Here is a 27058-nt window from a genome sequence, read left to right as displayed (position 1 = left end):
AAGAAGACATACAGATGGCCAACAAATACACGAAAAGATCCTCAGCATCACTGATGATTAGAGAAATGCAAATCAAACCCACAATGAGATATCGCCTCACACCTGTTAGAAGAGCTATTATCAAAGAGACATGAAGTAAAAAGTGTTCACGAGGATTTGGAGAAAAGGGGACACTTGTGCACCATTGGTAGGAATGTAAATTGGCGCAGCCACTATGGAAAACAGTATGGGGATTCTTCAAGAAGCTAAAAATAGAATTGCCATATGATCCAGCGGTTCCACTTCTGGGTATCTATCAGAAGAAAACGGAAACACTATATTGAAAAGATATATGCATCCCACGTTCATTGCAGCATTATTTACAATAGCCAAGATATGGAAACAACTAAGTGTGCAACACTGTAATCAATGGGTAGTTCATTCAGACAGAAAGTTAACAAGAAAATGTTGAAATTGAAACATACTTTATACCAAATGGACTTAAACATATATAGAAAATTCCATCAGAGGCAGCAGAACACACATTCTTCTCAAATGCACATGGAACATTCTCCAGGATAAGTCATGTGATAGGATGCAAAACAAGTCTTAGCAAAGTTAAAAAGATTGAAATCATACTACTGGTCTTTTCTGACCACAGTGGTATGAAACTAGAAATCCACAAGAGGAAAGCTGAAAAACCTACAAATATGTGGAAATTAAACAACACAATTCTGAACAACCAATGAGTCAAAGAAGAAATCGAAAGGGAAATAAAATATTATCTCAAACAAATGAAAATGGAAACATAACATATCAAATTATATTGGATGCTGCAAAAGCAGTTCTGAGAAGAAACTTTATAGTGATATAGTGATATATGCATACACTAAGAAATTAGAAAGATCTCAAATAAACAACCTGACTTCACACCTCAAGGAGCTAGAAAAAGAAGAACAAATTAAGACCAAAGTTAGCAGAAGGAAATAATAAAGATCAGAGCAGAAATAAATGAAAAAGTGACCAGAAAAAACAATAAGAAGGATCAACTAGACTAAGAGGTGGTTTTTCAAACAAACAAAATTGACAAATAGCTAGACTAACTAAGAAAAAATAAGAGAATACTCAAATAAACTTAAAAATTAAAGAGGAGACATTACAACTGATACTACGGCAATACATAGGATCCTAAGAGACTACCATGAACAATTGTGCCAACAAATTAGATAACCTAGAAAAAAATAGATACATTCCTAGAAACACACAAGCTATGAAGACTGAATCAGGAAGAAATAGAAACTTAGACCAATAATGAGTAAAGAGATTGAATCAGTAATCAAAACCTCCCAACACAGAAAACCCCAGGACCAGGTGGCTTCTCTTGTGAATTCTACCAAACATTTAAAGAAGAATTAATGCTAATCCTTCTCAAACTCTTCCAAAAAATTGAAGAGAATGGAACACTTCCAAACTCATTCTATGAGGCACGCATTACCCTGATACCAAAGCCAGATAGAGACACTACAAGAAAAAAACCCTACAGACTAATGTCTTTGATAAATATAGATGCAAAATATCAACAAAATATTAGCAAACCAAATTCAAGAACACTTTGGAAGGGTTATACACCATGATCAAATAAGATTTATCTCTGGGACGCAAGGATGGTTCAACACACACACAAATCAATCAGTAAATAGATCACATAAAAAGAATGAAAGAGGGGGCTGGCTCCATGGTTGAGTGGTAAGTTTAGGCTCTCAGCTTCGGCAGCTCAGGGTTTGCCAGTTTGGATCCTGGGCGTGGACCTACCCACCACCCAGCAAGCCATGGTGTGGCGGCATCCCACATACAGGAACTAGAATCACCTAAACTAGGATATACACCTATGTACTGGGGCTTTGGGAAGAAAAAAAAGAGGAAGATTGGCAACAGATGTCAGCTCAGGGCCAATCTCCTCACCAAAAAAAAAAAAAAAAAAATATATGACAGGATCATTGAAATAGATGCAGAAAAAGCATTTGATAGAATACAACATCCTTTCATGATAAAAACCCTTAATAGTTTGGGCACAGAAGGAGCATACCCCAAAATAAAGACCATATATGACAAACCCACATTATACTCAGTGGTGAAAAATTGAAACCTTTCCCTCTAAGATCAGGAACAAGACAAAGATGCTCACTCTCGCCACTCTTATTCAATATAGTACTGTAAGTCCTAGCTAGAGCAATTAGGCAAGACAAATAAAACCTTATAAATCAGAAAGGAAGAAGAAAAATTGTCATTATTTGTAGATGATATGATTTTGTATATGGAAAACCCCAAAGACTCAACCAAAAAAATCTGTTGAAACTAACCGACAAATTCAGAAAATTGCAGGCTTTAAAGTCAACATACAGAAATCAGTTGCATTTGTATATACTAATAATGAAACATCTGAAAAAGAAATAAAATAAATTATCCCATTCACAATAGCATCAAAAACAATAAAATACCTAGGAATAAATTTAACCAAGGAAGAGAAAGATTGTTAGAGTGAAAGCTATTCGGCTCTGTTGAAAGAAATCAAAGAAGACACAAGCAAATGGAAAGACATCTTGTATTCATGGATCAGAAGAGTTAATACCGCTAAAATGTCCATAGTACATAAAGCCATCCATAGATTCAACATAATCCCTATTAAGATTCCACTGGCACTCTTCACAGAAATAGAAAAAACATTTCTAAAATTTGTATGTAACCACAAAAGACCCTGAATAGCCAAAGCAATTCTGAGAAAGAACAAAGCTGGAGGTAACACACTTTCTGATTTCAAATTATACTACCAGGCTACAGTAATAAAAACAGTATGTTACTGGCACAAAAATAGACACATAGACCAATGGAACTGAATTGAGGGCCCACAATTAACCCCCCACATACACCACATACAATCAACTGATATCCAACAAAGGAGGCAAGGGAGTCTCTTTAACAAATAATGCTGGGAAAACTGGATAAACATATGCAGAACAATGAAATTGGACCCTGTCTTACACCACTCACAAAAATAACTTGAAATGGATCAAAAACATAAGACCTGATACCATAAAACTACTAGAAGAAAATGTAAGGAAGAAGCTCCTGGACATTGGTCTTGCAATAATTTTTTGATATGACACCAAAAGCACAAACAACGAAAGTAAGAATCAACAAATGGGGCTACATAAAACTTAACAGCTTCTGCACAGCAAAAGAAAGAACAAAATGAAAAGGCAACCTGTAGGATCAGACAAAATTTTTGCAGACCATATATCAGATAAGGGGTTATTATCTAAAATAGGTAAAGAACCCATGCAGCTCAATAACAAAAAGAGAGACAACCTGATCAAAAAATGGGCAGAGGAACTAAACACATTTTCCCAAAGAAGGCATTCAAATGGCCAACAGGTACATGAAAAGATGCTCAATATCACCAATCATCAGGGAAATGCAAATCAAAACCACAATGAGATATCACCTCACATGTGTTAGAAAGGCTATCATCAAGAAGACAAGGCATAACAAGTGTTGGTGAGAATATAGAGGAAGAGAACCCTTGTACACTGTTGGTGGGGATGGCTCAGCCACTATGGAAAACATTATGGAGGTTCCTCAAAAAATTAAAAGTAGATCTACCATGTGATTGAGCAATTCCACTTCTGGGTATATATCCAAAGGAAATGAAAACAGGATATCAAAGACATGTACATACACCTGTGTTTATTGCAGCATTATTCACAATAGCCAGTATATAGAGACAACAAAAGTGCCCATCAATGGGTAAATGGATAAAGAAGATGTGAGATATCTATCTCTCTATCTATCTATCTCCTTGAGAAAGAATATTATTCAGCCGTGAGAAAGAAGGACATCCTACCATTGCAACAACATGGGTGAACCTTAATCACATTATGCTAAGTGAGGTAAGTCAGAGAAAGACAAATACTGTATGATATCACTTATATGTAGAATTTAAAAATCCAAACTTGTAAAAACAGAGCGTAAAATGGTGGTTACCAGGGGTTGGGAGTGGGGGAATAGGACAAATGTTTTTTAAGGGTATAAACTTGCAATGATTAGTAAATACATCCTAGAGATCTAATGCACAGTATACTAAATATAGACAATATTGCATTATAATCATCAAACTTGCAAAGAGACTAGAACTTAATTACTCCAACCACTCAAAATAAGTGATAATTATGTAACATAATAGAGGTGCTAATTGTCGCTGCAATGGCAATCATATTACAAGATATAAACGTATCAGATTAACATTTTGTACACCTTAAATTTACGCAGTTATATATCAACTGTATTTCCAAAAAAATCAATATGAATACAAATTTGCTTAATATAGATACAATATTACATCTTTTGAAAATAAGATGATTGTAAAAGAATACTATGAGCAATTCTACACCAAAAAAATTAGTCTATATGAAATAGACGGATTCCTAGAAAAACGCACACACTACCAAAACTGACTTAAATAGAAATAGAAAATCTAACAAGGGCTATAACAAGCAAAGAGACAAGAGACTGAATTAGCAATTTAACATCCTCCCCCACCCCCCTGACCCCCGCCCGCCACATAAAGAAATTCCCAGGATAAGATGAATTAACTGGTGAATCCTACCAACCGTTTAAAGAAGAATTAACACCAGTCCTTCTCAAGGTCTTCCAAAAAATTGAAAAGGAAGGGACACCTCCTAACTCATTCTAGGAGGCCAGCATTATCTGGATACCAAAGCCAGACAAATAGATCATGAAAAAATGGCAGACCGATATCCCTTATGAATATAAATGCAAAAATCCTCAACAAAATATTAGCAAATGAAATTCATCAGCATATTTGAAGAATTATGCAGCATGACTAAGTGGGATATTTTTCCAGCATGCAAGGTTCAACATATGAAAGTTAATCAATGTATGCACCATATTAATAGACAAAGGAAGAAACCATATAATCCTCTCTATTGATGTAGAAAATGCATTTGACAAAATCCAACAAACTTTCATGATTAAAAAACTAAACTCAACAAATTAGGAATAGTAGGAATCTTCCTCAACATGATTTTTGACAAGGGTGCCAAAACTATATAAAGGGGAAAAAAATTATTTCTTTAACAAATGGTGAGGTGACTACTGGATACTCATGCAAAAAAATTAAGCTGGATCCAGAGCTCACACAACATACAAAAATTAACTAAAAATGGGTCAAAGACCTAAATATAAGAGCCAAAACTATAAAACTCCCAGAGGCAAGCATGACTTTTTGTTTGGCAATTTTTTCTTAGATATGACACCAAAAGTACCACCAGTCAAAGAAAAAATAAATACTTTTTCTTCATTGTTTTCCTTTCTGCCTCTCAGACTGGATTTTAATAGATTTGTCTTCAAGTTCCATGATATTTTTTTTTTTAAAGATTTTATTTTTTTCCTTTTTCTCCCCAAAGCCCCCTGGTACATAGTTGTATATTCTTCGTTGTGGGTCCTTCTAGTTGTGGCATGTGGGACGCTGCCTCAGCGTGGTTTGATGAGCAATGCCATGTCCGCGCCCAGGATTCGAACCAACGAAACACTGGGCCGCCTGCAGCGGAGCGCGCGAACTTAACCACTCGGCCACGGGGCCAGCCCCCAAGTTCCATGATATTTAGCCTGTTCAAATTTGTTATTAAACCTCTGTAGTGAATTTTTCATTTCAGTTACTAAGTTTACCCTTAGGCTTTGTTAATTTTCTTCATTTTTTTTCTTCTGCTTCTTAGACTGGATAATTTCAATAAAGTGATCTTCAAGTTTGCTGATTCTTTTTTCTGACAGCTCAAATATTTTGAACGCTTCTATTGAAATTTTCATTTCAGTTATTATACTCTTCAGCTTCAGATTTTTTATTTGGTTCCTGTTTATACTTTCTCTTTGCTGATATTTTCTATTTGTTGAGATGCCACTCTCCTAACTTCCTTTAGTTCTTTGTTTAGAGTTTCCTTTACCTCTTTGGGCATATTTAAGATATTTGTCTTAAAGTCTTTATCCAGTACATTAAATGTCTCAGCTTCCTTGGGGACAGTTTCTATTCATTTATTTTTTTTCTCCCTGTGTTTGTGCTATACATTCTTGTTTCTTTGCATGCATAAAATGTCATTTTTAAAAATTATATTTTGAATATTATAATGTGATGACTCTGGAGATCAAATTCTCCTCTATTCCCAGGGTTTGCTGTTTCTGCTTGTTGTGGTTGTAGCTGTTTAGTGACTCTTCTAACCTATATTTGTAATACTATGTTCTTTGTAGTGTGTGGTCACTGAAGTCTCTCTTCCATTAGCTTAGTAGTCAGCTAGTGTTTTGATAGAGTTTTCCTTAAACATCTGGGGCCAAAAAGAGAAAAAAGAAAGAAAACAAAACAGAAATGCTCACCTGGTCTTTGTAGTTTGACTCTGAGTGGGAGCATTCCTCTAATGATTAGCTAGCCAGGCAGTTCATAGTTCTGCTGCAGCCCTGCTTATACTGAGCATAAAGTTTAGCCAGAGCCAATAGCTTCAGGTATTTCCAGGTCTTTTCTGAGCATTTGCCTAGCCCTGAGCATGCATGTGGCCTTCTGGATTCCCTGGTATACATGGGAGCTTTTCAAACCCCTATTCCTCATGTATCTTCTTGCCCCAGCCTCTTTCTTCCTAAGGTTTTCAGTCTGTCTGCTGCTTTCCTCATCTGTTGTCCCTTGCCTCAGGTGGATTTGGGTAGTATACGTCTTTAAATGCTTTCAACAAACACCACCTAGGAGGTCACTCCAGTACTTAGAGGGTCCAAGGGGCAGTGAAGCAAAGGCAAAGCTCCTGAGCCTATCCCTTAGGGAGCCACCAGAAGTGTAAAAATGCACAACTCTACTTCTTTGAGAATAAGTCTGTATTGCCCTCGCTGGCATGAGCAAGCTGCACCATTAATGCACAATGCTATCCCCACAGTGCCTCCCAGCTGGGGGATGGGGAATGGTAGGTGGGCAAGCAAAAATGCCACAACATTCTTACCAAAATTTGGCAGCTTCTCTGTTCACCTGGTTGTTGTAAGATATTTAAATTAAATCTAGAGTTCTGAAAAAGTTGATTCTGACAATTTTTTGCTAGTGTAATAATTACTTTAGTGGAGGGACAGATCCTTGGTGCTCCCTACTCCACCATTCTCAGTAATATCGCTCCCATTCCTTTTACTTTTAACCCACATACGATCATTATATATGAATTGAACTTCTTGTACAAATCATACAGTTGAGTCATACTTTCTTATCCATTCTGGCAATTTCTGTCTTTTAATTGGTGTGTTTAGACTATTTACATTCATGGAATAATTGTACATAATTAGATTTAGGACTACCCTTTTATTATTTATTTTCCATTTGTATCTCTGGGTTCTTTTTTTGGTTATTGTTGTTTGTTCCTCTGTTTTCCATTTTCTACCTTCTTTTGGATTATTTGAATATTTTTGTTTCTCGTTTAAAGGATCTACTGCATTTTGGATTATATCTCTGTGCAATCTTTAAAGTGGTTTCTCTAGGTATTAAAATATGCATACATAACTTTTCGTAGTCTACTTAGAATTAATATTTAGTTCATTAATATTATTTATTAAAGATATAACGTATATAATAAATAATATTTATTAATATTGCCACTTCAAGAGAAAAGTTTAAACCTTGCCACTGTATAAGTCACTTTACCTTCCCCCTTTATTAGTTAGCTGTCATATATATATCACATATGTTCATTGAAATCCTCACCAATGTTATAATTTTTTTGCTTTCATTGTCGTACATATTTTAGAAAACTTAGGAGAAACATAATTTGTTATATTTACTCAGAAATGTACTATTTTTGTGCTCTTTCTTCATTCCTAAAGTTCCTCTGGTCACATTTCCCTTCCACTTGAAGAATTTGCTTTAGCATTTCTTTTAGAGCACATTTATTTATGGTGAATTCTCTTAGCTTTTTTTAAAATATGGGAATTACTTTATGATTAAATATTTATTTTAAACATTTATTAATAATACATTTGCCTTTATAAATATTTAATGTTATTTGATGTTAAATATTATTATATATGGGAATTAATATTTTACCTTCATTCCTGAAATATATTTTCACTAGACGTAGAATTGATAGTCCTTTTCCTTTGGCATTTTAAATGTGTTGTGCCACTGTCTTCTTACCCTCATGATTTCTGATATGTATGCATTCATTAAAATAATTGTTCCCTATATTTTATGCATTGTTCTTTTCTGAGTCCTTTCGAGATTTTTTTCTTCCTCTTGGATTTTCAGCAATTTGATTATGGTATCCTGGACAAGAACTACTTCGAGTTTATCATGTTTGAAGTGCAATAAACTTATTGAATCTGTAAGTTTGTCTTATCTAATTTGGAAGTTTTCAGCCATTATTTCTTCACATATCTTTTTCTCTGTTTTACTCCTCTTCTTCTGGGATACCAATGACACCAATACGTTTTTATATTGATGCACAGGTCCCTGAAGCTCTGTTAATTTTTTCAATCTTTGTTTTCTCTGCTGTTCAGGTTGGATGACTTTAGCACTCTATCTTTAAGGACACTCATTCTTTCCTATGTCATGTTCATTCTGCTACTGAGCTCATCAGGTGAAATTTTATTTCATTTATTGCATTTTTCAGTTGTAAAACATATTTTCTTTCTTTTTATTACTTCTTTTCTCTCTGGCAGTTTCTGCTTTTCTATTCATTTCAAAAGTTTTTGCTCTTACTTCTTGGAGCATGGTTATAATAGCTTGTTTAATGTCTTTGTCTGAAAATTGCAACATCTGTGTCTACAGGGTGTTTAATTGCATTTAATGAGACAGATAAGTTGGATTGTGCTTACTCTATTTTAAACAGAAACGTGATCTGTTTTCTTAATGTCTTTTTTCTACATTTCAGTTACTCATTTTTAATCCAATATTTAATTAATTCAAAAAATATTTGCTGGATACCTGCCATGTGCCAGGAACTGTGCAAGGAAAGATTAGAGGACTCTGCAAGGTATTGGGAGTTTAATACTGAACAGGGCAGTCTCAGACCGTGATTCCCCAGAAAACACAGAGCTGAATTCTCTATGCATCTTTCCCTGTCTTTTTTTCTGTGCTTGTTAGAGAGATCAGGGAAAGTGAGGTCTGATTCCTTTCTCTGGTGAACCACTAGGGCCCAGGACAGGGACTGCACATCAAATGTGAACAATAAATATTTTCTAAGTGATTAAATATAGAGTTTTTCCTGTGACCAGAGAGCTGGAGCTTGGAAGCATAGGAGATTATGGGAAATATGAAAGTCTTTTTTGAGAACTAAGTGAGCTTACTCCCATTTTCCCTGCAAAGAGGCTTATAGAAGGAGAATATAAAACTCTTAGCTTTTCAAAAGAAGATTTATTTCTCTGAATATCAACTTTGTAGTAAGTTTTGAAATCAAGAAGTGTGAGTCTTCCAGTTTTGATCTTTTTCATGATTGTTTTGGCTACTTGGGGTCCCTTGAGATTCCATACAAATTTTAGGATGGGTTTTTATATTTCTGCAAAAAAAATGTCTTTTAGTTTTTCTAGGGATTAAATCTGTAGATTACTTTGGGTAGTATTGACATTTTAACAATATTATGTCTTACAGTCCATGAACATGGGATGTCTTTCCATTTATTTATGTCTTCTTTAATTTCTTTCAGCAATGTTTTGTAGTTTTCATTGTATTAGTCTTTTACCTCCTTGGTTAAGTTAATTCCCAAGTATTTTATTTCTTTTTATGCTATTGTAAATGGAATTGTTTTTGTAGTTTCTTTTTCAGATTGCTCATTGTTGGTGTATAGAAATTCACCCGATTTTTATGTGTTGACTTTGTATCCTACTACTTTGCTAAATTCACTTACTAGTTCTAGCAGGGTTTTTTTTTGTGTGTAGAATCTTTCAGGTTTTCTACATATAAGATTATATCATCTTCAAACAGAGATACTTTTACTTATTTTCCAATTTAGATGCATTTTATTTCCTTTTCTTGCCTAATGGTTCTGTCTAAAACTTCTGGTACCATGTTGAATAGAGGTGGTGAAAGCAGACATCTTTGCCTTGTTCCTTATCTTACAGAAAACGCTTTCAGTCTTTCACCATTGAATGTGATGTTGACTGTGAGTTTTCATATATGACTTTTATTATGTTGAAGTAGTTTCCTTCTATTCCTAGTTTGTTGAGTGCTTTTACCATGAAAACATGTTAAATTTTGTCAAATGCTTTTTCTGCATCTATTGAGGTGATCAAGTGTTTTTCCCTTCATTCTGTTGATGTGGTGTATTACATTGATCAATTTTCATATGTCAAACCAGCCTTAAATTCCATGAACAAATCCCACATGGCCATGGTGCATAATCCTTTTAATATGCTTCTGAATTGTTTGCTAGTGTTTTGTTGAGGATTTTTGCATCCAAGTTCATAAGGGATATTGGTCTGTAGGTTTCTTTTTTTGTAGTGTGTTTGGCTTGGTGTCAGGGCAATGCTGGCCTAATAGAATAAATTAGGAAGTGCTTCCTCCTCTTCAATTTCTTGGAAAAGTTTAAGAAAGGTTTGTATTGGTTCTTCTTTTAGTGTTTGGTGGAATTCACGAGTGAAGCTATCAGGTTCAGGGATTTTCTTGGTTGGGAGACTTTTTAAAAAATTTTTTATTAGGATTATGATAGTTTACAACCTTGTGAAATTTCAGTTGTACATTATTGTTTGTCAGTCATGTTGAAGGTACACCACTTCACCCTTTGTGCCCACCCCCATCCCCCTTTCCCCTGGTAGCCACTAATCTGTTCTTTTGTCTACATGTTTAACTTCCACATATGAGTGGAGTCATACAGAGATTGTCTTTCTCTATCTGGCTTATTTCACTTAACATAATACCCTTAAGGTCCATCCATGTTGTGAACGGGACGATTTTATCCTTTTTTATGGTTGAGTAGTATTCCATTGTATATATACACCATATATTCTTTATCCAATCATCAGTTGATGGGCACTTAGGTTTCTTCCACGTCTTGGCTATTGTGAATAATGCTGCAATGAACATAGGGGTGCATGGGACTTTTGGAATTGCTGATTTCAAGTTCTTTGGGTAGATACCCAGTAGTGGGATGGCTGGGTCATATGGTATTTCTATTTTTAATTTTTTGAGAAATCTCCATACTGTTTTCTATAGTGGCTGCACCAGTTTGCATTCCCACCAGCAGTGCATCAGAGTTCCTTTTTCTCCACAATGTCTCCAACATTTGTTCCTTTTTGTTTTGGTTACTTTTGCCATTCTAACAGGTGTAAGGTGATGTCTTAGTGTAGTTTTGATTTGCATTTCCCTGATGATCAGTGATGATGAACATCTTTTGATGTGCCTATTGGCCATCCGTATATCTTCTTTGGAGAAATGTCTGTTCATGTCTCCTGCCCATTTTTTGATGGGGTTGTTTTATTTTTTGTTGTTGAGTTGTGTGAGTTCTTTATATAATATGGACATTAACCCTTTGTTGGATATATGACGGGAAAATATTTTTTTTCCAATTAGTGTATTGTTTTTTTGTTTCAATCCTGTTTTCATTTGCCTTGAAGAAGCTCTTTAGTCTGATGAAGTCCCATTTGTTTATTCTTTCTATTGTTTCCCTTCTCTGAGAAGACATGGTGTCCAAAAAGATCCTTTTAATACTGATGTCAAAGAGTGTACTGCCTACGTTTTCTTCTAGAAGCCTTATGGTTTCAGGTCTCACCTTTAGGTCTTTGATCCATTTTGAGTTTATTTTGATGAATGGTGAAAAAGAATGGTCAATTTTCATTCTTTTACATATGGGTTTCCAGTTTTCCCAGCACCATTTGTTGAAGAGACTTTCTTTTCTCCATTGTATGCCCTCAGGTCCTTTGTCGAAGATTAGCTGTCCATAGATGTGTGGTTTTATTTCTGGGCTTTCAATTCTATTCCACTGATCTGTGCACCTGTTTTTGTACCAGTACCATTCTGTTTCCTTTTTCTTTTTCTTTTTGAGGAAGATTAGCCCCGAGCTAACTGCTGCCAATCCTTTTTTGCTGAGGAAGACTGGCCCTGAGCTAACATCCAAGACCATCTTCCTCTACTTTATATGTGGGATGACTACCACAGCATGGTGTGCCAAGTGGTGCCATGTCCGCACCTTGGATCCAAACCGGTGAACCCCAGGCCGCTGAAGCAGAATGTGCTCACTTAACCACTGTGCCACCAGGCTGTCCCTCATTTCTAGTATTTCTGATGATTCTTCTTTATAGTTTCAATGTCTTTTGTGAAGTAGCTCCCAAACTCATTGAATTGTTTCTCTATATTCTCTTTTACCTCATTGAGTTTTTTGACAATAGCTATTCTGAACTCATTGTCATTTAGCTTACTTATTTCTGAGTCCTCAGGACATAATTCTGGACATTTATTGTTTCCCTCTGCTTTGGAGCCTTGATGAACTGATTGACGCTGGAAGTATGGGTTTTGCCTATTGTGATATTATTTGGTTGCAGTTACAGCCTACCGCCACTAGATGGGGGTTGAGAGCCGCATATTCTGAGCCCTCTGCCTTCAGCGGAGGTGGTGTGGCATGGCGTGGGTGTTGGGGGGGGGGTGCATTTTCTTTTGGGCGCAAACCTGGGTTTCCCCATCAGCTCTCCCTATCTGGTCTCCTGGGGTCTTGGCTTGATGAGGTCACCCCATGCGAAAGCTTTCGCCCTGTTAGAGGGCTTCCCTCTAGGCTGCAAGGGCACTAGGGAGTCCTGTGTGATCCTGGGGACACACGACCCCTCCCCCACTCCTTCCCTCATGGAGCCTCCCGTGGCAGCGACCCCAGTCTTTAGGGGAGGGAGCAAAGTTCTCTCTTACTCCATTCCAGCTCCTCTGACTGGGGCTCCAGCCTCTCTGCCCTCTGTTGTTTGGCTGCTGTGACTCTCCGAGGATTCCTGTGGTATTAGGATATTTTTTCTTGGAATATGGTTGCTTCTTTTTGTTATATGTTGGAGGGTAGAGAGTCTCAGGCAAGCTCACTCCACCGTGATGATGTTGGGAGATTTTTGATTATTGATTTAATCCCCTTACTAGTTATAGATTTATCCAAATTTTCTGTTTCTTCACAATTTAGTGTTGGTAAGTAGTATTTCTAAGAATTTGTCCATTTCATGTAGGTTATCTAGTTTGTTGGCCTACAATTGTTCATGAAACTCTTTTGTAATCCTTTTTATTCATGTAGAATCATAGTAATGTCCTCACTTTAATTTCCAATCTTGGTAATTTGAGTCTTATCTCTTTCTTTTGGTAGTCTATCTAGCTAAAGTTTTGTCAATTTTGTTGATCTTTTTTTTTGAAGAACCAACTTTTAGTTTCATTGATTTTTCTCACTTTTTTCGATTCTTTTATTTACTTTTCTCTAATCTTTATTTTTCTCCCTTCTTCTAGCTTTGAGTTTTGCTTTTTCTTCTTTTTCTAGTTCCTTAACTTGTAAAACCAAGCTTGTTGATTTGAGATCTTTCTTGTTTTTTAGTGTAAGCATTTATAGCTATAAATTTTCCCATTAGCACAGTTTTCACTGCATCCCATAAGTTTTAGTATGTTGTGTTCTCATATTCATTTGTCTGTAAGCACATTCTAATTGCCTTTGTGATTTCTTCTTTGATCTGTTGGTTATTTAAAAGTATGTGTTTAATTTCCACAATTTTTGGAATTTTCCTATTGTTATTAATTTCTAACTTCATGCTGTTGCAGTCAGAAAAGATACTTTGCTATCTATCTTTTTATTTTTTTAAGTATTTAAAAAAATTTTTTTTGAGTTAATGGTAGGTTACAATCTTGTGAAATTTCAGTTGTACATTAATGTTTGTCAGTCGTGTTGTAGGTGCACCACTTCGCCCTTTGTGCCCACCCCCCACTCCACCTTTCCCCTGGTAGCCACTAATCTTTTCTCTTTGTCCACATTTTTAAATTCCTCATATGAGTGGAGTCATACAGTGGTTATCCTTCTCTAACTGGCTTATTTCACTTAACATAATTCCCTCAAGGTCCATCCATGTTATTGCAAATGGAATGATTTTGTTTTGTTTTACAACTGAGTAGTATTCCATGGTATATATATACCACATCTTCTTTATCCATTCATCTGTTGATGGGCACTTAGGTTGCTTCCATGTCTTGGCTATTGTAAATAATGCTGCAATGAACATTGGGGTACATAGGACTTTTGGAATTGCTGACTTCAAGCTCTTTGGATAGCTACCAAGTAGTGGAATAGCTGGGTCGTATGGTAGTTCTATTTTTAATTTTTTGAGTAATCTCCATACTGTTTTCCATAGTGGCTGCACCAGTTTGCATTCCCACCAACAGTGTATGAGGGTTCCTTTTTCTGCACAACCTCTCCAACATTTGTTACTATTAGTTTTAGATATTTTTGTCATTCTAATGGGTGTAAGGTGATATCTTAGTGTAGTTTTGATTTGCATTTCCCTGATGATCAGTGATGATGAGCATCTTTTCATGTGCCTATTGGCCATCCGTGTATCTTCTTTGGAGAAATGTCTGTTCATGTCTCCAGCCCATTTTTTGATAGGGTTGTTTGATTTTTTGTTGTTGAGCTGTGTGAGTTCTTTACATATTATGGATATTAAGCATTTGTCAGATATATGACTTGCAAATATTTTTTCCCGGTTAGTGGGTTGTTTTTTTTGTTTCAATCCTGTTTTCATTTGCCTTGAAGAAGCTCTTTAGTCTGATGAAGTCCCATTTGTTTATTCTTTCTATTGTTTCCCTTCTCTGAGAAGACGTGGTGTCTGAAAAGATCCTTTTAATACTGATGTCAAAGAGTGTACTGCCTACGTTTTCTTCTAGAAGCCTTATGGTTTCAGGTCTCACCTTTAGGTCTTTGATCCATTTTGAGTTTATTTTGATGAATGGTGAAAAAGAATGGTCAATTTTCATTCTTTTACATATGGGTTTCCAGTTTTCCCAGCACCATGTGTTGAAGAGACTTTCTTTTTTCCATTGTATGCCCTCAGGTCCTTTGTCGAAGATTAGCTGTCCATAGATGTGTGGTTTTATTTCTGGGCTTTCAATTCTATTCCATTGATCCGTGCACCTGTTTTTGTACCGGTACCATGCTGTTTTTATTACTGTAGCTTTGTAGTATGTTTTGAAGTCAGGGATTGTGATGCCTCCTGTTTTGTTCTTTTTTCTCAGGATTGCTTTAGCAATTTGGGGTCTTTTGTTGCCCCATATGAATTTTAGGATTCTTTGTTCTAATTCTGTAAAGAATGTCATGGATTCTATTGGGATAGCATTGAGTCTGTAGATTGCTTTCGGTAGAACGGACATTTTAGCTATGTTTATTCTTCCAATCCACGTACATGGAATGTCTTTCCATCTCCTTATGTCATCATCCAATTCTCTCAGAAAGGCCTTGTAATTTTCATTATATAGGTCCTTCACTTCCTTAGTTAAATTTACCCCAAGGTATTTTATTCTTTTTGTTGCGATTGTGAATGGTATTGTGTTCTTGAGTTCTTTTTCTGTTACCTCGTTATTAGAATATAGAAATGCTACTGATTTATGCAAATTGATTTTATACCCTGCAACTTTGCTGTAGTTGTTGATTGTTTCTAATAGTTTTTCTATGGATTCTTTGGGGTTTTCTATATATAAGATCATGTCGTCTGCAAATAGCGAGAGTTTCAATTCTTCCCTCCCTATTTGGATTCCTCTTATTCCTTTTTCTTGCCTGATTGCTCTGGCCAGGGCCTCCAGTACTATGTTAAATAAGAGTGGTGATAGAGGGCATCCTTGTCTCGTTCCTGTTGTGAGGGGGATGGCGCTCAGTTTTTGCCCATTGAGTATGATGTTGGCTGTGGGTCTGTCATATATGGCCTTTATTATGTTGAGGTAGTTCCCTTCTATGCCCATTTTGTTCAGAGTTTTTATCACAAATGGCTGTTGGATCTTGTCAAATGCTTTCTCTGCATCTCTTGAGATGATCATGTGGTTTTTATTTCTCAGTTTGTTGATGTGGTGTATCACGTTGATTGATTTGCGGATGTTGAACCATCCCTGTGTCCCTGGTATGAATCCCACTTGATCATGATGTATGATCCTTTTGATGAATTGCTGAATTCGGGTTGCCAAAATTTTTTTTAGAATTTTTGCATTTATGTTCATCAGTGATATTGGCCTGTAGTTCTCTTTTTTCGTGGTGTCCTTATCAGGCTTCGGTATCCGCGTGATGTTGGCCTCATAGAATGTGTTAGGAAGTGTTCCATCCTCCCTAATTTTCTGGAATAGCTTGAAAAGGATAGGTCTTAAATCCTCTCTGGAAGTTTGGTATAATTCCCCAGGAAAGCCGTCTGGTCCTGGGGTTTTATTCTTTGGGATGTTCTTGATTGCTGTTTCAATCTCTTTCCTTGTGATTGGTCTGTTCATATTGTCTGCTTCTTCTTGAGTGAGCTTTGGGAGATTGTAGGAGTTCAAGAATTTATCCATTTCCTCTAGGTTATCCATTTTGTTGGCATATAGTGTTTCATAGTATTCTCTTATAATCCATTGTATTTCTGTGGAGTCTGTTGTTATTTCTTCTCTTTCACTTCTGATTTTGTTATCTGAGCTTTCTGTCTTTTTTTCTTTGTAAGTCTGGCTAGGGGTTTGTCAATTTTATTTATCTTCTCAAAGAAGCAGCTCTTTGTTTCATTGATCCTTTCTACCGCCTTTTTCGTTTCAATAGCATTTATTTCTGCTCTGATTTTTATCATTTCTCTCCTTCTGCTGACTTTGGGCTTTATTTGTTCTTCTTTCTCTAGTTCAGTTAGGTGTAGTTTAAGATTGCTTATTTGGGATTTTTCTTGTTTGTTAAGATGTGCCTGTATTATGATGAATTATCCTCTTAATACAGCTTTTGCTGTATCCCATATGAGTTGGTATGGCATGCTATAGTTTTCATTTGTTTCCAGGTATTTTTTGAATTATTCTTTAATTTCTTCAATGATCCATTGCTTGTTCAGTAGTGTATTGTTTAGTCTCCACATCCTTGTGCCTTTCTCGGCTTTTTTCTTGTAATTAATTTCTAGCCTTATAGCATTATGATCGGAGAAGATGCTTGTTATTATTTCAATCTTTTTAAATTTGTAGAGGCTTGCCTTGTTTCCCAACATATGGTCTATCCTTGAGAATGTTCCATGTGCACTTGAGAAGAATGTGTATTCAGCTCTTTTAGGGTGAAGAGATCTATATATGTCTATTAAGTCCAATTGTTTTAGTTTTTCATTTAGCTACACTATTTCCTTGTTGATTTTCTGTGTGGATGATCTGTCCATTGATGTGAGTGGGGTGTTGAGGTCCCCTCCTATTATTGTGTTGTTTTTAACATCTTCCTTTAGGTCTGTTAATAGTTGCTTTATGAACTTTGGTGCTCCTATGTTGGGTGCATAGATATTTATAAGCTTTATTTCTTCTTGATGAAGTGTCCCTTTGATCATTATATATTGTCCCTCTGTGTCTCTCTTTACCTGTCTTATTTTGAAATCTGTTTTGTCTGATATAATAATTGCAACACCTGCTTTCTTTTGCTTGCTATTAGCTTGAAGTATTGTCCTCCACCCCTTCACTCTGAGCCTGTGTTTGTCCTTGGGGCTGAGGTGTGTTTCCTGGAGGCAACAAATTGTTGGATCTTGTTCTTTAATCCATTTTGCCACTCTGTGTCTTTTTATTGGAGAGTTCAATCCGTTTACATTGAGGGTGATTATTGATGCATGTGGACTTAATGCTGTCAATCTGTCACTCGTTATCTGGTTTTCCTGCCTTACCTTTGTTTCTCGTCCTGTGTTTTTTAGCCTACCCATTGACTACTGCAATTTCTTATGCTGGGTTTCTTAGATTTTTCCTTATTTATGTTTTGTGGCTCTGTTCTGTTTTTTAGTTTAATGGCTACCCTGAAGTTTGTATTGAGCATCTCGTGTATAATATAGTCTATTCTCTGGTGGTCTCTTACTTACTTGGCCTAGACTGATTTAGTCCCTTTGCTCTTCCCGTCCTAAATTATTATTTTCATTTCTTATTACAACTTGCGTTATGAGTTTTTAGTTAGAGTGATAAGATCGTCTTTGCTTTGGTAGTTTCCTTACCTTTATCCTAATGCTATAGTTGAATATTTGCTATCCTATTCTGGTTCTATCTATCTGTCTCCCTACTCTGTGGTTTGTGACCCTTTTCTCCCTTTTTTCTTTTTTCAGGTATGAGAGCCTTCTTGAGGATTTCTTGTAGTGGAAGACTTTTGGTTAAAAATTCCCTTAACTTTTGTTTGTCTGGAAAAGATTTAATTTCTCTCTCATATCTGAAGGATATTCTTGCTGGATAGAGTATTCTTGGCTGAAGATTTTTTTCTTTTAAAGTTTTGAATATGTCACTCCATTCTCTCCTAGCTTGTAAGGTTTCTGTAGAGAAATCCGCTGAAAGTCTGATAGGAGTTCCTTTGTAGGTTATTTTCTTCTGTCTTGCTGCCCTGAGTATTCTTTCTTTGTCTTTCATTTTTGCCACTTGTACTACTATATGCCTTGCAGTAGGTCTTTTTACATTGACAAATCTAGGAGATCTGAAAGCTTCCTCCACACACATTTCTTCCTCAATCCCTAGATTTGGGAAGTTCTCTTCTATAATTTCATTAAACACACTTTCTGCTCCATTTTCCTTTTTCATGTTCTTGGGAATTCCTATGATCCTTAAATTCTTTCTCCTCATTGAATCCGCTATCTCTCTAATATTTTCCTCATTCTTTTTAATTCTTAGTTGTCTTTCTTCTTCTGTCTGGAGCCATTCAGCCTGTCTATCTTCGATTATGCTAATTTTCTCCTCTATGGTGTCTACACTGGCATTCAGGGAATCTGTATTCTGTTTTATCTGGTCCATTGTATTTTTCATCTCTCGTAATTCTGTTTGATCTTCTTTATAATTTCAATCTCTTTTGTGAAGTAACTCCAGGACTCATTGGCTTGTTTCTCTATCTTTCTCTCTGCCTCATTGAGTTTTTTGATGATAGCCACTCTGCACTCATTTTCACTTAGTTTACCTATTTCCAAGTCCTCAGGACTTAATTCTATGTTTTTATTGTTTTCCTTCTAGACTGGAGCTTTTATAAATTGCTGGATGGTAGAGGAGCATTTTTTTGCACATGATGGTAGAATTCGGTTTTAGTTACAGCCTGTCGCCACTAGATGGGGGTCGAGAGCTGCACATTCTGAGCTCTCTGCCTTAAGCCAAGATGGCGGCTTCTAGCGCAGTTTGCCAGGGGGAGGAGCAGTTTCTCTCGCGCAGCGATCTGGATTTGGATCAGCTCTGTTCTCTGGTCTCCTGGGGCCCTGGCTTGATGGGGTCCCCTCACATGGAACTTTCCCCCATCAGTGGGTTTCCACTGCACCAGCGGCGGGAGTCCTGGACAATGCCCTGGTCGTGCGGCCCCTCCTCTGCTCCTTCCCTCACTCACGGCAGCGATCCCAGTCTCGAGGGGAGGGAGCGAAGTTCTCTCTTACACTGTTCCAGCTCCTCCGAGGGCGGCTACAGCCTCTCCGTTCTCCATCTTTTTACTCTGTAGGTCTCTGACAGTCTCAGCATTAGGGGTCGTTGGTTGAAATTCAGTTTTTCCATTTCTTTGGTTTAATTTTGGAGGGGAGAGAGTCTTGGGTCAGCTCACCGCAGCATTTTGTTCCACCTCCCTCCCTCGCTATCTATCTTTTTAAATGAATTTGTGGCTTAACATATGATTCATCCTGGAAAATGCCCCATGTGTCCATGTGAGGAGAACTTGCATTCTATTGTTGTTGGGTGAAGTGTCTGTATATGTCTGTGTGATCTAGGTGGCTTGTGGTAAGTCCTCCATTTCCTTACTTATCTCCTGTCTGGTTGTTCTATCCATTGTAGTAGGGAGGTATTGAAGTCTTCAACTATTTTTGCTTCATAAATTTTGCTTGTCTGTCATTGAGTGTGTAAATATTTTTAATTGTTATATGTTCTTGCTCTGTGAAATCTTTTATTAGTATATAGGATCCTTCTGTCTTTGGTAAACTTTTTTGATTTAAAGTCTTCTTTGTCTCATATTAGTATAGACCCCTCTGGTCTCTTTTGTTTACTATTTGCATGGAGTATCTTTTTCTATCCTTTTATTTTCAATCTGTTTGTGTCTTTGGATCACAAGTGAGTCTCTTATAGACAGCATATAGTTGGACTATGTGTTTTTATCCATTTTGCCAGTCTGTCTTTTTATTCAAGAGTTTAATACATTTACATTTAAACTAATTGCTGATAAGGAGAAACTTGCTTCTGTCATTGTGTTATTTGTTTTTGATATGCCTGAGAGTTTTTTTGTCCCTCATTTCCTGCATTACTGTCTTCTTAAATGTCTAGTTGATTTTTTGTAGTGAAATGTTTAAATTCTTTTCTCATTTCCTTTTGTATATATTTTATTTGCTATTTTATTTGCAGTTACCATGGGGATTACATTTAACGTCCTAAAATTAGAACACTCTAATTTGAAGTTATATCAACTTAACTTCAATAATATAAAAAACTCTTCTTTACAGCTCTGTCCCCACCCCTTTTAGCCGTTGATGTCACAAAGTTACATCTTTAAACATTGTGTGCCTAAAAAATAAACTAATATTTCTTTTAAATGCGTTAGTCTCTAAAATTATGAAGAAAACAAGATTTGGAGTTACAAACCAAACTTACAGCAATACTAACTTTTACACTAATAATAGCTATTTTTCCTTTAAATGAATTAATTTCTTAAATCATGTAGAAAAGAAAAAGTTCATTTATAAGACATTGTTACAGTAATACTAGCTTTTATAATTGCTCATGTATTTACCTCTATTGAGATCTTTGTTTCTCCATATGGCTTTGCGTTTCTGTCTATTTTTCTTTCATTTCACCTTACAGGCCTCCCTTGACCATTTCTTGCAGGGCAGGTCTAGTGGTCACAAACCCACTTAGCTTTTGTTTATTTGAGAATGTCTTAATTTCTTCCTCACTTTTGAAGGACTGTTTTAAATCTGTTTTGCCATATACAGAATTCTTGGTTGACAGTTTTATTCTTTTAGCACTTTAAAAATACCTATCCACTGTCCTCTGGACTTAAACATTTTCTGATAAGAAATCTTCTGATAATCTTATTGACGATCACTTGTATATGACAATTCGTTTCTTGCTGCTTTCAAGATTTTCTCTTTGCCTCTGTCTTTTGAAAGTTTGATTTGATGTGTCTCATTGTGGATCTCTTTGAGTTCATCTTACTTGGAGATCATTGATCTACTTGGATGTTTATATTCATTCATTTCATCAAATTTTGGAAATTTTCAGCCATTATTTCTTCAGATATTCTCTCTGTCCCCTTTTCTCTCTCCTCTTCCTCTAGAACTCCCATGAGGCATATGTTGGTCTGCTTGATGGTGTCCCACAAGTTCCTTAGGCTGTTTGCTTTTCTTCAATCTTTTTTTCTTTCTACTCCTCAGACTCATTAATTTCCATTGTCTTATCTTTTTTTTTTTTTGAGGAAGATTAGCCCTGAGTTAACATCTGCTGCCAATCCTCCTATTTTTGCTGAGGAAGACTGGCCTTGAGCTAACATCCGTGCCCATCTTCCTCTACTTTATATGTGGGATGCTTGCCACAGCATGGCTTGCCAAGCGGTGCCACGTCCATGCCCAGGATCCGAACTGATGAACCCCAGGCCACTGAAGTGGAACATGTGAACTTAACCACTGCACCACTGGGCTTGCCCCTCCATTGTCTTATCTTCAAGTTTGCTGATTCTTTTGTCTTCTTGCTCCAATCTGCCTTTGAATCCCTCTAGTGGATTTTTAATTTTAGTTATTGTACTTTGCAGCTCTGGAATTTCTTTTTTTTTAAGGTTATCTGTCTCTTTACTGATATTTTCACTTTGTTCACACATCATTTTCTGGACTTTATCCACATCTTCCTTTAGTTCTTTGAGCACTTTAAAGCCTTTAAAGTCTTTGTGTAATCTATCTACCATTAGGTCTTTTTCAGGGACAGTTTCTATTGATTTATTTCTTTCTTTGAATGGGACATACTTTCCTGTTTATTTGTATGCATTGTGATTCCTTGTTGAACACTGTAGATTTGAATCTAATAATATCTTAACTCTGGAAACCAAATTTTCCCCCTTCCCAGGGTTTGCTGTTTTTTGTTCATTGTTTTAATTTTTTAAAATTGTTATAGGCTGTTTCTGTGCCAATGATCAGCCTAAGGTGTAAACTTAAGGTCTTCTTAGGTCTTTTCTGAGCTTTTCCCTGTGTATGCGTTGTCACTTTCTAATTTTCCTCATATATGCAATTGTTTCTGGATGTCCTTTCACTTGTGGAAGGGGAAAATTAGGAAACTGAAGTGGGGGAAGGGGCACCAGCCCTTTAGATCTCCTGGAATTCACCTCACCTGGAGAGGGAGGGGTTTGCAACAGTGGAGGAAGGCTCAACAATGGTTGCTTACCTCTTTGTCTCCACCTCTGTGATTAGAAGCAGCAACCAGTGATCAGAGCACAAATCCTCAATGTTTGGAGGACATGAATCTTTTTGCACACCCTGGCTCCCACAAGCTGTGTGTAAGCTGGTCTTGTAGTGCACAGCTGCCTGCCATGTGGCTGAGGGTGGGGGACTGCTACTTGTAACTGCTACTATGCCAAGGGCTGAAATTGACCAAAATTAACCATACATTATTGTCCAACACTTCCCTTGGAAGTTGCAAGGCTTCAACAGACTCCAGAGTTCCCAAATAGCTACATCAGACAGATTCTGCCAGTGCAATTGTTGCCTAGGTAGGAAGACAGTTTCCTGATGCTGATATCGACCTTGACATCAGTTTCCCCACACTAAACCCAGCATATATGGGGTTAAAACCAAAACACTCATTCCCTGCTTACTCTCTGGCTTCCTGGCTCCAGAATCCGCTATCCTCCATGGAGACAGACACCGTCAAGGACAAGCACCTGGACCATCTCCTCCCCACAAAGAGATACAAGCTGGTGGGAAAGCTGCTGACCAGCAAGGTCACGAGCTCCCTCCTCTCTGCAAGCGTCTCAAGGCCAAAGACAGGCTGGTGGAAAAGCTCCAACCAGCAAGGCCATATGCTCCCCCTCCCCTACCTAAAACCCCAAATAAAAACCCTTCCTTTTAGCTTTTCAGGGAGTTTGGGATTTCAGCGTTAGCTGCCCTCTCTCCTTGCTCAGCACTGTGCAAAAATAAAGTTTCCACTTTCTTCCACCACCCCCGGTGTCAGAGATTGGCTTGCTGCGCAACGGGTGAGCAAACTCACTTCAGGTTCGGTAACAATGCTTCTTACTCTGCCATCTTCCCAAGGTCCTCCTCCAACTCATTTCTTGTTTGCAATGAGAAAATTTCTAAACTCATTTTCATATTATCCTTTTTCTTCAATTAAGGTCTGATAAAGGTAGTAGAATATTTTCTTTAGAAATAGGACTGTGAGCACAAACTTCTCAGTTGGGGGAGACTCACATAACCTGGAGGGCTGGCCAATGCTTGCCTCCATATTGAACTGCTGCACTGGCTACTCTGCTTTCTTTCTGTCTGTTCTTCTTGGTCAACAGCTTCTTCCCCAGTATCAGGTAGTCAGTAATCCTTCTCAAAATTATTTTTGCATTTTCTCTGAAAATCTTTCTCTTTCCCTGTATTATTATATCATAAGCTCAGAAATCAGAAAAACAGCTTGGAAGAGTGAGCCAAATAGGATTTAAGGCTGTGGGGCTTGTCTTGAAGGCAGGGCATGCCCTGAGGCCAGAGTCTGTGACCTGTACCTTATCTCTTCCTTCTTTCCCTCCTTGTTTTTCCTTTTTCTTTCTCCCTTCTCCTGTCCTCTCTTTCTATATATGTCTGTGTAAAGAAATTTATATATTTATATATGTATATTTATATATTTATCTGTGTGTGTGTGTGCTCCTGCATGTGTATGTGTGTGGATTTAACAACAAAACACCATGGCACACCACAAAAAACTCTAAAAATCTACTGGCATGAGGAAGCAGTTCCCACACGTTCCTCCTGGTGGAGCCTCAGCATTCTCATACCAACAACAAATGCTAGGCTGGACTGAATGGAAAGGTCCATGTAACCGTGACATACCCATACACAGCAGCCAGAAAAGGTAGGATTTAAGGGAACCTCTCCAAAAGTGAGGAAGCCCACGTGGATCCATGTGTATGCAGGTCCTTGGAGAAGTACACACGTGGCCCCACACTAAAGGGAAGAATATTTCTTGGTACTTGAGACTATTTAGAGAAGCAGTGTAGCCCAGTGGATAAGGCAATGGACTGTCCAGTTAGGATTTTGACTCTGCCACTTATAAGCTGTGTGGACTTGCACAAGTTATTTAACATCCTTATGTTTCATTTTCCTAATCTGTGAAATGAGCATGGCAATAGTGCCTACTTCATGGGCTTGTTGTAAAGATCATATAATTCACATGTGAAGCACTTAGGATAGAATATGATACCTGGATGTCTGATGACCCTAATTTTCTGGAAAAGTAATTTCAAATTCTGCATGCTTCTTTAACTATTGCTCACGAGCTAACATTACTGAGCACTTATTGTGTGCCAGACACTGGGAAAACACATCTTCATTTTTCACATTACTTATAACCCATTTTGTTGCCTTTTTTTTTTTTTTTTAACAAATCAAGACCTGAGACTCAGAGGTGTCCATTTCAAGGTCACTCACCCTGTACTTGGCACAGCCGGTTTTGGACCCCAGCCTCTGCAATTGCACATGCTCCTTCTCCATGCTCCTTTACCATCTCTTTCAGGTATCAGTATCATAGAACAACTTGCCAGATCAAATCATGCAGTATTTTGTGCACAATAAACAACTATATCTGAAAGTCATGCTCCATGACGCCACACTGGAGAAAATGTAGCTGGGTTACTAAATGGTTGGTGATTCACCTAGAACTCTGCTGTCCAATGTGGTAGGCGCTAGTGATATTATATGACGAAAACAATAGACATTTGTTTGTCACAGTTCTGGAGGCTGGGAAGTCAAAGACCAAGGTGTCAGCCATTTGGTCCATGTGAGGGCTCTTTTCCTAGCTTGCAGATGGCCACTTTCTCACTGTGTCCTCACACAGGAGAGAGAGATGCATATTTCTCTCTCTTCTTGTTCTTTTTTAACATAAAGTTATTTTATTGAGTTCTTCTTCTTCTTGTAAGACCATTAATCTCATCATAAGGACTCCACTCTTATGGCTTCATTTAATCCTAAGTATCTTGCAAAAGCACCATCTTCAAATACCATCACATTGGGAATTAGGGCTTCAATATATGATTTTTGGGAGGAAGCAAGCATTTAGTCCACAGCAGATACTGAGTCTTTGAAACGTGGCTGGTCTGGATTGAGATGTGATGAAAATGTAAAATACATGCTAGATTTAAAAAATTTAATTAAATAAGTAAAATATCTCAATTTTAAAAATAAGGATTTCATGTTGAGATTATAAAATTTTGATATATTCAGTTAAATGAAATAATTATTTTCACCTGATTCTTTTTACCTTTTTAATATAGCTATAAGAAAATTTAAAATTACATATGTGGCCACATTATACTTCTATTGGAAGTGCTGACCTAAGATCACTGACAGGAAATCTATGGTGGTAGGTGTTGTCTGAAAAACTTGCAATATTTTTTGTGAAAATTGTTACATGAATATTTCTTTTTGATATAAGATACAACAAATACTGCACTTCTCAGTGAACTGACATGCTCCCTTCTGTTAGTGATTCTGAATTATTTATCTTTGCTTTCATTTTTACCTTGAGAGCTAGGCAATGGGCAGACTAGTTTCCAGATGTATACATTTTTAGACATTTACTAAATTTTGGTTTTCCATTTGTTTTTCCCAACTCTATTGAGATATAATTGACATACAATAGTGTGTATATTTAAAGTATACAATGTGTTGTTTTATATATTTACATTTTGCAATATGATTACCACTGTAGTGTTAGCTAACACCTCTATCATGTCACACATTTACCATTTACTTTTTGTGGTGAGAACATGTGAGATCTAGTCTCTTAGCAATTTGAAGTATATAATACAACATTGTTGACTATACTAACTATGCAGTACATTAGGTCTCCAGAACTTGCTCATCTTCTAATTGGAACTTTGTTCCTATTGACTGACTTTTCCCCAATTCTCCAACCCTCTAGCTCCTGGTAACCACCACTCTGTTCTCTGTTTCTACGAGTTCAGCTTTTTTGCATTTCACACATAAGTGATATCAAACAGTATTTGTCTTTGTCTGAATTATCCCACCTAGTGTAACATGATCAAGGTCCATCTATGTCATCACAATGGCAGGATATCCTTTCTCATGGCTGAATAATATTCTATTATATATATGTATATATATAATCTCACATCTTCCTTATCCATTTGTCTGTTGATAGGCACTTAGATTCTTTTTGTACCTTGGCTATTGTGAATAATGCTGCAATAAACATAGGTGTGCATATATCTCTTTCATTTCTTGTTTTCATTTCTTTTGAGTATATACCCAGAAGTGGAATTGGTAGATCTATTTTTAATTTTTTGAGGAACCTTCATATTGTTTTCCATAGTAGCTGAACCAATTTGCATTCCTTCCAACAGTGTACAGGGGTTCCCTTTTCTCGACATCCTCTCCAACACTTATCTCTTGTCTTCTTGGTGATAGCCCTTTTAACAGGTGTGAGGTGATATCTCATTTGCTTTTGATTTGCATTTCACTGATGATTAGTGATGTTGAGCATCCCTTCATATACCTGTTGGCCATTGGATGTCTTCTCTGGAAAAATGTCTATTAAGTTCCTCTGCTCATTTTTAAATCAGATTTTTTGGGTTTTTTTTGTTACAGAGCTGTATGAGTTCTTTATATATCTTTGATAATAACCTCTTATCTGATATATGGCTTGGAAATATTTTCTCTCATTCTGTAAGTTATCTTTTCATTTTGT

The 27058-nt window shown here is 36.8% G+C and overlaps 1 protein-coding gene across 2 annotated transcripts in view; it reads left to right on the top strand.

The window, feature by feature from the left end:
* The first annotated feature begins 12893 nt into the window (after positions 1 to 12893).
* Positions 12894 to 27058, top strand: part of SEPTIN14 (septin 14) — a 144131-nt gene continuing 129966 nt past the window's right edge. The window contains exon 1 of one of the 2 annotated variants that reach the window (XM_070567919.1): positions 12894 to 13156. The gene's annotated coding sequence lies outside the window, so the exon portion shown is untranslated. The remainder of the gene's footprint in view (positions 13157 to 27058) is intronic. The other variant, XM_070567918.1, reaches the window with a different exon arrangement.

Source organism: Equus przewalskii, chromosome 12 (assembly GCF_037783145.1).
Source record: "Equus przewalskii isolate Varuska chromosome 12, EquPr2, whole genome shotgun sequence".
Taxonomy (NCBI): domain Eukaryota; kingdom Metazoa; phylum Chordata; class Mammalia; order Perissodactyla; family Equidae; genus Equus; species Equus przewalskii.
The sequence above is the reverse complement of the archived record's forward strand: the minus strand, read 5'-3'. Positions and strand labels throughout refer to the sequence as shown.